Genomic DNA, 11,202 nt, shown 5'->3' on the forward strand with positions numbered 1-11,202 from the left:
GAAGATACCGTAAATCAAGTGAGATATATTCGTGAGAAGATGAGGGCGGCCCAGGATCGTCAAAAGGCCTATGCAGATCAGAATAGAAGAGATAGCGAATATCAAGTAGGCGAGAAAGTCTTACTAAAGGTGTCACCTATGAAAGGGGTGATGCGTTTTGGGCAAAAAGGAAAGCTTAGCCCGAAGTTTATAGGTCCGTATGATCATTGAAAGAATTGGAAGATTGGCTTATCGTTTAGATTTGCCAAATAACTTGGGAAAGGTGCATAATGTGTTCCATGTATCCCAACTAAAGAGATATGTGCCCGATAAGTCTCACGTATTAGATCCCGAGATTATAGAAGTGGATGAGACGCTTTCTTTTGAAGAGAGACCAGTAAAGATCTTGGACTCTAAGGTGAGGAGTACAAGAAATAAAGATATAAAGATACTCAAGGTTTTGTGGTCTAACCAGCGTACCGAAGAGGCTACCTGGGAGGCTGAAGACGAGATGAGAAAGAAGTATCCTGAGCTCTTCGACTAGGTGAGTTGAGTTCCGGGACGTAACTCCTTTAAGGGGGTAGAGTGCGTGCGCGCATTTTGCTAGAAATTAGTAAGAATTTGTTGCATTTGTGCACTATTTTTAGAGTTTTCAAGGAAAACTTTTCAAACAAAGTAAGCATTTCATAGTCTGAACATTCAAGGCAAAAGTTTTATTAAGTAGCGTATTATTTGGCTACTTGTTTTATTCAGTAGCGTATTATTTGGCTACTTGTTTTACTTAGTAGCGTATTATTTGGCTACTTCTTAAGAAACAATTATATTAGGGCGTAATGCTCATAAGTTTTCAAAGTTGAAAGTTTAATAAGAGAGGAGGTTTTGTTTAAGTTTCGGGACGAAACTTCTTTTAAGGGGGGTAGACTGTAATCCCCCATATTTTTAAGATATTTAATTAAATAGTTTTAATCATTTTTAATTATTAAAGCTATTTAATTTCGGTATTTAAGAGCAGAAGGGTATTTTTGGTCATTTTACCAAAATAGTATTTGAGTATTTCCACAAAGAAGTATTTTAGTATTTTCAAGGAAATATTTTATTAATATTAGTAGGAAGATTATTTTGGAAATTTATCATCAAATGTATTTTGGCAATTTGATGAGTAAGGGCATTTTGGTCTTTTACCCAAATTGACTACCACTATAAAAAGAGAAAACCTAAAGTTTCCCATCTTTTTCCATCTTCTTCACTAGCCACCATTTTGTCAAAAAGGAGTAAGTGGGTTTTTTTTTCCTCTCAAACCTTTGTTCTTCCTCAACTTCAATAATTCTAGCTTCTAATCTAGTTTTGTTTTTGAAATTTATAGGAAGATCTTGCAATTATCAAAGGGAAGCAAAGAGGTAATGATTTTTCTGAATTTTTTTTGGGGTTTTCTTCCTTATTTTCTCTCTCCTCTTTGTTCACGATTTCCGGCCACCACGGTGGTGGTTCGCCGGCGAGATCGTCGAGTTCCGACGGGACCACTGTCGGGATGACAGTGGTGACAACGACTGGGCCGACAAGCACCACCCTACCCACTGCCGCGTCGGTGGTGGTGCAGGCGGTGCGTGGTGGCGCCGGTGGTTGTGGTGTTTTTGAGATTTGTGGTTTTTTTTGAACCACTTGTAAAAAAAAAAAAAAAGAAATTGTTATTATTATTTTAATAATTTACAGCAGTAAATTATTAAGTAAATTAGTAGTTTTTATAAAGTTTTAAGTATTAGTTTGTAGTGGGTTTTGCCTAATAGTAAAGGTTTTCAAGTTAGGACTTTAAAAATAGTTTTTTAAAGCATTTGTAAGGAAAAATCAGCTTTATTATTATATTTAGAATGCTGATTTTTATTTATTAGTAGCTTTGAATTGTTGTTGGAAGTACTAATTGATAGTACTTTATTGTTGGTAGGTTTCAAGAATAATTAAAGCCAGTCAAACTTTGACTGTTGATTTTTGTGTAATCAAGGTACATACACTTTGACCTTGACTTTAGTAGTTTCCAAGGATATATATATATATATATATTATGAATGAGGAGTAAGGAGAGGCTTATGCCTTGAAATTGTTTGAGTATAGTTGAGAACATAGAAAGGAGATTAGGAATGGAACTTTTGAGTTATTCCTATATTTGAAAGGCATGTTATTGATGGTAATTGCTTTTGAGCATGATTAAAGTTATTAAAGTTATTCTTGAAGCTAGGGCTTGCCTGAGAATATTTTATTGAGCATGGTCTCAATTGAGGTTATATATTTTATTGAGCATGGTCTCATTTGAAGTTATATATTTCATTGAGCATGGTCTCATTAGAAGTTATATATTTTATTGAGCATGGTCTCATTTGAAGTTATATATATTATTGAGCAAGGTCTCATAAGTTAAAGTTATTGAGCAAGGTCTCACAAGTAGTTTAATCATTGAGCAAGGACTCAATTGATTGGATCATGGATCCTTAAGAAAGTAAGAAAAAGGACTCATGGAGTCATTAAAGTAATAAGATGAGCAAGGTCTCAAAAAATTTAGAATTGAGTTAATTATGGTGTTTGTTGCATTCACTTGTTAAAGAAAGATAAGAAATTAATTTATTTGCTAGATGTATTATTGTGATTGTGTCTCACATAATGGGCTTTGGCAATAAAACTCTTGGGATGGATCCCCCATGAGTATTGAACATAAGGGGGGAGTTAGTGTAAAACTATACTCCTGCATATAGCTTAGCATGACGATGTTAATGCTTTTATTTTATCAAGCAAGTTTATGGAATTCCAATTATCAAGATCTCTGAGTGGACTAGGTGTCACTCGTATTCTTTATCTCTGAGATGTTGAGTCTAGAGGCTCACTCTCACCCTCGTTCATTACTAACAAGCCTAAATTTCTCGAGTCAAGTTATTTAAAGTTCATGGAACTTTAGTAAGAGGTGTGGGATCTCTTACACAAGAAATAGTAGCCCGTATGACTCCAAGAGGAGGACGGTGCCCGTTCATTGCCAAATAATAATAAAAGAAAGTATTTAGTAAGTTCAGTTATATGCTTGTCGCATGTAGAGTCGTAAGAAGAGCAAGCCGAAGTGATTGAGGATTTCATGCATTATTATTCGCATTAGTTAGTTGTGTTATGTACTCAGCGTTGCTGATGTATGTGTTTCTTTGTTTCTTTTGGTTGTTGTTTTTCCTCAACAACCCTGTGATGATCCATTTGGTGAGCAGAGTTTAGAGAAGAAGTTGCAGGTACAAGTTCTTGATGTGCATGGAAATCATAAGCATCCGGATGGGAGTTTTAGTACACGAGTACTTTCTTATTTAAGTTATCTTGAATTTTATATTTGACTTTACTTGACCAATGGGGTCAAGGTTTGACTTTTGAATATGGGACTAGTATGGGATAGTCTCGGAGTTTGTAATTCATTTACATACTTTCTTATTTCTATTGTATTAAAGTATTTCCAGTTTATTTTAAAAGACTTCCGCTGTATTATCTGATTAGCCTTACGTATTATCATGCGTGGCATAACAACTCCCGCAATTTCTCCTAGTTTATAAAAGGAGGAGTCGTGGGGGTGTTACAGTAAGGACTAAACATGGCAGAATCGAGTTAGCCTTAATACCCTGACCCGAGACCCACTAATGGCAACATAAAATTGACAAGGGACTCGAATTCGGATGAGACATACCCTGATTAGTGTTCCGAACCTGACTCAACTCGAAATGTCCCGAATGGAATCAACGGCAAACTATACTGTCAACTATGATACGAGTGAACTATACTTTAATACTCTATTATTTACGTGAATATTATCTTCTATTTGTTACCCCATGCGTTTGAAATCGTAAAACATGTTAATCAATTTTAGACTTATTAAGAATTTAGTTAATTTTAGTTAGATTTGCAAAAGTAATAAGAATTGACATCAAATATAGTATTGATAATATAAAATAACCTTCAATCTTATCTTGATAGTTTAAAGTTCTGTTTAAATTTATTTCTTATTTGTTAGTATTAATTTGTAATTAAGTATTTGACTTAAGATATTTTATTTGTAATTATATATTTAATTCAAATATTGTCTTGACCTCAAATATGCCCAGGCCAAACTCAAACCCCGACATGCACTGACCTGTCACCTAACTTAAACGACCCATTTGCCACCTATAATAAGTACTAGCATATAACTAAATTTTTTGATAAAAGGACGAATATCATAGAACTGCAGAAGCCCAAACCAATTTTCTCAAAATGAAACTTTGCTTGGAACTCTGTGTTAGTCATACTGGAATTATTAGTTCGGCCAATTTTATATGACGGTCCAAATTGTGAAGGCGGTTCAAAGAGTTGGGCATGGCAATCCAGACCAGGAGGTATAAAAGGAGGAGAGAGAAAGTTGGAGAAACCCATGTTTAGGGTATGTTCTATAGACAATTTTTTTAGAGGTGTAATGATTTAGACCCCATGTTTAGGGTATGTTCTTTTCATTTTAAGTAGGTGTTTGGTTGGAAATTGTAAGACTTTACTTCATTTGGATTAGTCTGCTTTAATATTGTAATTTTACTATATGTTACGTTGATCTAAGAAAAACATTTTCGCATCGAATGTTGTTTGATTTGTCTCGACAGGTAGTTTCAAAAAGTTTTTAAAAATTATTTTTATTAAAAAAAAGTTGTATATATAGGGTCGGGATCCAGTGATAATGTGTCGTTATGTGAGAACATATTTATGTTTAGAACATGTACTTTTTAGAACATACAGAATACTTTTTACAACATACTTAATTTTTTGTTTTTAGAATATTTTCACACTTCTTAAAGCATATGCAACATTTTTTTAGAATAATAATTTAGAAAACATATGCTATGATTTTTAACAATGAACACGTCGTCTTTTTACATAAGAACCTAATCAACACATATTGATATATACATGTTTTAAAATTTTCAAGCTTATGTCCTAAATTATTTCAAGCATGTTCTAAAATTATTTTAAGTGTGTTCTAACTTTTTTTTTCAAGTATGTTCTAAATTGTTTTTAACATGTTCTAAATTGTTTCAAGTTTGTTATACATGATTACAAGTACATCCTAAATTAATTCCAATAGAATTTTACAACATGTACACATTTTGTAGAGCATGTACACTATATCTCATATCATATACTTCTTCCGTTTCGTTTTAAATGCAACAAATGAGAATTATTTGTGAGATATAAAATATTCATTTGTTGCATTTAAAACGAAACGGATAAAATATAAGAACTTTTAGAACATATGTAATACCACATATGCAAAATCATAATGTGAGGCAAATCCATCTTATCTCATCTCAACAAACTTTAAATTGTTACTTAGCAATAACTAATCATCATCATCTACCACATCAAATAATCAAAAGCATGTATCATCAACACAATTACTATTGCAATTATTTTAGAACATGAATTTCCAAAGTTTAGAGCATGATATAACAAATTTTAGAACATGAAATACAAAATTTTAGAGCATGAAATTCAACCTAAATAAAATCGAACTTCAAAAATTTTGATAAAGAATTCGTGAAACTTGGTAAGAAACTCTGCTGAATTCATGTAACTTTGCTGATTTATATATGAAGAACTTTGTTGAATTTTATCGGAATTTTGTTGAGTTTATTTGAGGAGAGGGAATGGATATACTTGACTTGTGATCATCTTGAGAATAGAGAATAAACATGAATTCACTCTAAATAAGTTGAATCTTTTATGAAAAATGTCATTTTACTTGTGAAAAAACTTGATTGAAGTTGAACTTGGAGCTTCAATTAAGTCTACTTGAGGAAAGAAAATGGTAGCCGGGCCAGGCCAGGCTGCACATAAAAAAAAAATTTGCCCATTGGTCCGGTCAGGCATGGGCAAAATTTTGTGCCCAAAGCCCACTATTTCGGGCCAAAATTAGATCGTGTAAAAAAAGACTAAAAGTCATTTTTGGCTTGCATAAAGCCCGCCCAATTAAAAAAAATCAGGACGGGTCCTACCGCGGGCCAAAAAAAGGATCGGACCAAAATGAAGCTCTAGAAAATGGGTATTCTTGAGGAGAAATAATTAGTCTTTTAGAGGAGAGAGATGAAATAAATTCCTAGTTAATGAATGCGAGTTAAAAAGATTGAATTTTCATAGAATTTAATATAGAATTTAGTAATATTTGTTAAAAACTAGGTTGAATTTGAGTTGAAACTTTATTGGGATATTTTTTAGAAAGAAAACAATTTTTAGAAAATATCACTTAATTTATAGAATATAGGATGTGTTATCACATAAGAAAGTGTTCTCACGTAAAGGAGGTGTTCTCACAAGAGTTCTCCTAAAGAAAGTCTGGTGTGATCTGGTATGATTTGATCTAATTTTAGTAAGAATCAGAAATAAAATCTTGAAATCAAGTTGATAAAACATAGCCATTGTCGAAGTTTTTTACTTATTTAAGTACCTTAGGTCTATAGGATTTCATAATAATGTGTGACATTAAGATGCAGATTAAGGATGACATATTTGATTACTTAAGAGATCCTTTAAACTCAAGCATGTTAGAACACAACTACTAAAAACAATAAGTCAACAAGTGAAATCAAGTTTATGGCTATCTCAAAGCAATGATAAGGACAAAATAAAATCTCACTCCATTATGCCTGATTTAACCTAAACTTTTGATAAGTATAAAGAACGTGGAGATCTCTTTTGCATTGACTCTATCTTTGATCCTTACCAGGGTAAGAGGTACTAATAATGCTGGAATTCTAATATATACTTCAAATGAAACAAATTGGATCGTTTCACAAGCCAAGTTTTAATATAAGTGGATTCTCAAAATCCCGTACATTTTGGTTTTTGGATGTTTCTTTCAAAAACCAAAAAATTGATGTTCTATGTTTTGTTACTTTCACTTAAGTTTCTGATTTCTCAAAGGTTCCTTGCTAAAACTCGGTGATGTGACTAGTTGAATATTAGGTGGTTGCCGGTACAAATTGGAGTTTGCAGAATCGGTAGGGGTGGAGTGGTTTATATATATGGTCAAATTGAAAAGTTTTTCACCATTAACCTCTTGAAATCCAAACTGTATAAAAATTAATTATTGTTGAAGAGTTGTACGATAAAGAGAGTTTTGGCTTCTTTTTCCGACAACTAGCAAGTTATATTGATTTCAATCTATAAGCCAAGTGTACCCCTGATCAAATTTAAAATATTGGGGACCCGAACATTTTGGGTGAAACGGTAGGTGCCCGTTATAAAGGACCACACCCCTAATTTTCGGAGCATCATACACCTTTACATCTAAGTATTCAACCTTGTAATATTTGAATTACTAGCGGAAAAAGGCATTCATTATTTCATCTCTATTATATAAGGCAACACATGGGGGACACCAAAAAATAGAAAAAATGAATAAAAGGGACAAAAAATAGAGGATAACTAACTATTTTATTTGAATGAAAAGAGGGAGAAAGTAGGATATTTAAACTGAACATTAGTTTTTTTGAGAAAACAAAATATAAAAATAGTTTTTCTACCCAATTAATTTATTTTCTACTTCATTTGTTGTCACACATTATCGCACGCATTGTGTGCAGGTAAGACTAGTTAGGATATATAGTTACACGGGAGTTTAGGCTTTCCGAAAAGATATTAAACATATCTCATTAAAATTTGAAAAATGTTTAACATAGTAAATTGACAAGTTCATCAAGCCTACATGTGCTACATGCATAACTCAATTATTTTGAAAGTTAATTAGCTCATTTAAAACCCAAACGGTAATATTGGATTATAATATGTCTCATTTCCATGTAAATTGAGAGAACTAGACTTTCAATCATTTTAAAAAATACAACAATATAACTAAATAAAAAATACCCCCCACCCCTACCCCCACATATCCCCCACCCCCTACTCCCACCTACCCCCCTCCACCTACACCCAACCCCCTACCCTCACCTACCCCCACCCCTACCCCACCTACCACCTCCCCACCTCCCCACCCTACCCACCCTTACCCTACCTACCCCACCCCTTACCCTACCTACCCACCACCTAGTCTCCTACCCACCCCCCCCCACCCTTACCTTCCCCCCACCTAATACCCTTACCTACCCCCACCTAGCACCCCTACCTACTCCACCCCCTACCCTTACCTACCCCTCCTCATACCCCACCCCCTACCCCTACCCCCTACCCTACCTACCCCCTCCTCATACCCCACCCCCTACCCCTACCCCTCCCCCTACCCTCACCTACCCCCACCCCCTACCCCTACCTACCCCCACCCCTACCCCCACCCCTACCCTCACCTACCCCACCCTACCCCTACCTACCCACCACCTAGTACCCCTACCTACCCCCCACCTAGTACCCTTACCTACCCCCACGGCCCACCTAGTACCCTACCTACCCCCCACCCCCTACCCTTACCTTCCCCCACCTAGTACCCTTACCTACCCTCCATCTAGTACCCCTACCTACCCCCACCCCACCCTTACCTACCCCACCTAGTACCCCTACCTACCTCCTACCCTTACCTACCCCCACCCTACCCCTACTTATCCCCCACCCTACCCTCTACCTACCCCACTCCTACCCCTACCTACCCCCACCCTCTACCCTTACCTACCCAACCCCTACCCCCACCTACCCCCACCCCTACCCTTACCTACCCCCCACCTAGTACCCTTACCTACCCCCTACCTAGTACCACCTACCTACCCCTACTCCCTACCCTTACCTAACCCCAACCTAATACCCTTACCTACCCCACCCTACCCCACCTACCCCCACCCCTACCCCCACCTACCCCCACCTAGTACCCTTACCTACCCCCAACCTAGTACCCTTACCTACCCCACCTCCTACCCCCACCTAGTACCCTTACCACCACCCCCCCACCCCTACCTACCCCCCTCCTCATATCCTTACCTACCCCCACCTCCTACCCCTATCTACCCTTCTCTTCATATCCCTACCTAACCCAACCCCTACCTACACCCCACCTCTGACCCCCTATCTACCCCCTCCCCTACTCCTACCTACCCCTCTCCTCATACCCCTACCTACCCCTGCCCGTACCTACCCCCCACCGCCCCCTCCACACTGCCCCTCCCCTACCCTACCTACCCCCACCCACCCCCACCCCTACCCCACCCTACCCCCTCCTCATACCCCACCTACCCCTACCCCTCCCCCTACACCACCTACCCCCAACCCCCTACCCTCACCTACCCCTACCCCTACCCCCCTCCCACCCTACCCCTACCCCACCCCCTACCCCTACCTACCCCCCACCGCCCACCCTACCCCCACCCCTACCCCACCTACCACCCCCTACCCCTACCTACCCCTCACCCCTACACTCACCTACCCCCACCCCTACTCCCACCCCCTTACCCCTACCTACCCCTACCCCCCACCCTACCTCCCTCCTCATACCCTATCCTACCCCATACCCCCACCCCCTACCCCACCCCTACCCCTACCTACCCCTCCTCATACCCCCCACCTACCCCCTCCTCATAGCCCTACCTACCCCCACCCTCACCCCTACCTACCCCCTCCTCATACTCTACCTACCCCCACCCACCCTACCTACCCCCTACCTACCCCCACCCCTACCCCTACCACCCACCCCCTACCCCTACCTACCCCCTACCTACCCCCACCTCCTACCCCTTACCTACCCCTCCCCCTACCCCTACCTAGGACGATGTCGAGTATGATTAGTACCTATTGATGAAGCTGAGATCGCTGTCACCTAGCAAGAATATGATAATTCAGCTTGCAGAATATAGTTTCATTGTGAATGACTATAGGGGAAGAGACTTAAAGAATATCTTAAGATGTTCCTCCAAGATCGAGCTTGTCGGAGGATGATGTCAAGTATGATTAGTACCTATTGATTCTTTGACGCCGACTAAGAAGGCTGATAGGGAGTAAGTACTACCTTCCCATCCGCGTTAGGGTATACCTTGTGCCTATGTTACGACTCCTCACCTACCAGGTTGGGTCTTTCCTTTCTTTCCTCCTTTCATTTTATTTTCTATTTCTTCTCTTCTTTTCTTATAAATTGAGGCCAATGTAAGAAATAAGTGTGGGGGAGTGGCTAATATACGCCAAATTTTTGCTTGACATTACTGAATACATGCTGAAAAAATGGAATCTCTGCTCTGTTTTTGCTAATTTTTGATGGAGTTAGCTGGATTTTTGCTCTGTTTGTGGTAGTATTTGCTCGAAGTAGCTTGTATTATGCTGGTTATGCTTGCTGGAAATCAGATTACTTAAAAAATTATGAGTTGTCAATTTTATGGCGAAGTGCTGCCATCACGTTTTTGTCCCAACACAACACCTACTGCATGGTCACTAGCATCACACATCAAGTCGAATGGGAGGGTCCAATCGGGAGGTTGAATAATAGGGACTGAAATCAATGAATTATTCAACCTGTGGAAAGCCTCAAGACAAGCATCAGTAAACACAAACGAGGTATCTTTGGCTAAGAACTCGGTCAAAGGCCTAAAGATCTTAGAGAAATCCTTGATAAAACGGTGGTAGAAGCCCGCGTGACTAAGGAAACTCCTCACCCCTTTTACATTGATCGGGGGTGGAAGCTTCTCTATGACTTTGACTTTTGCTCTATCCACTTCGATACCCTTATCAGAGACCACATGACCCAAAACTACGCCCTCTTGCACCATGAAATGACACTTCTCCTAATTGAGCACTAAATGGATTTCTCGACACCTACGTAGTGCTTTTTCAAGATTTAGCAAACATGAATCAAAAGAAGTACCATAAACAGAGAAGTCATCCATGAAAACTTCCATAAAATGCTCGATAAGCTCAGAGAAAATAGCTATCATGCATCGCTGGAAGGTTGCCGGAGCATTACATAGTCCAAATGGCATCCGTCGATAGGCAAAAGTGCATGCCCTACCCCTACCTACCCCCTCCTCATACCTCTACCTACCCCTACCCATACCTACCCCGCTCCTCATACCCCTACCTACCCCCTACCCCTACCAACCCCCACCCCATACCCCTATCTACCCCCCTCCTCATACCCCTACCTACCCCCCACCCCTACCCCTACCTACCCCCAGAGTTGAGCCCGAGTCATGATGGCATCATAAATAGTGAAAACCGGCTTTCAGGGGATACCTTGACGAGGTAATGCAATTTCTAGTTTTCCCG

General features: G+C 39.1%; 1 long non-coding RNA gene across 1 annotated transcript; it reads left to right on the forward strand.

The window, feature by feature from the left end:
* Positions 1-214: 214 nt before the first annotated feature.
* Positions 215-3,483, forward strand: LOC130591320 (uncharacterized). Its single transcript, XR_008969219.1, has 4 exons — positions 215-1,250; positions 1,343-1,376; positions 1,919-1,975; positions 3,216-3,483. It is a non-coding gene; the product is annotated as an uncharacterized LOC130591320 (long non-coding RNA).
* The last annotated feature ends 7,719 nt before the right edge of the window (positions 3,484-11,202 follow it).

This window comes from Beta vulgaris, chromosome 1, assembly GCF_026745355.1.
Source record: "Beta vulgaris subsp. vulgaris cultivar EL10 chromosome 1, EL10.2, whole genome shotgun sequence".
Classification (NCBI taxonomy): Eukaryota; Viridiplantae; Streptophyta; class Magnoliopsida; order Caryophyllales; family Amaranthaceae; genus Beta; species Beta vulgaris.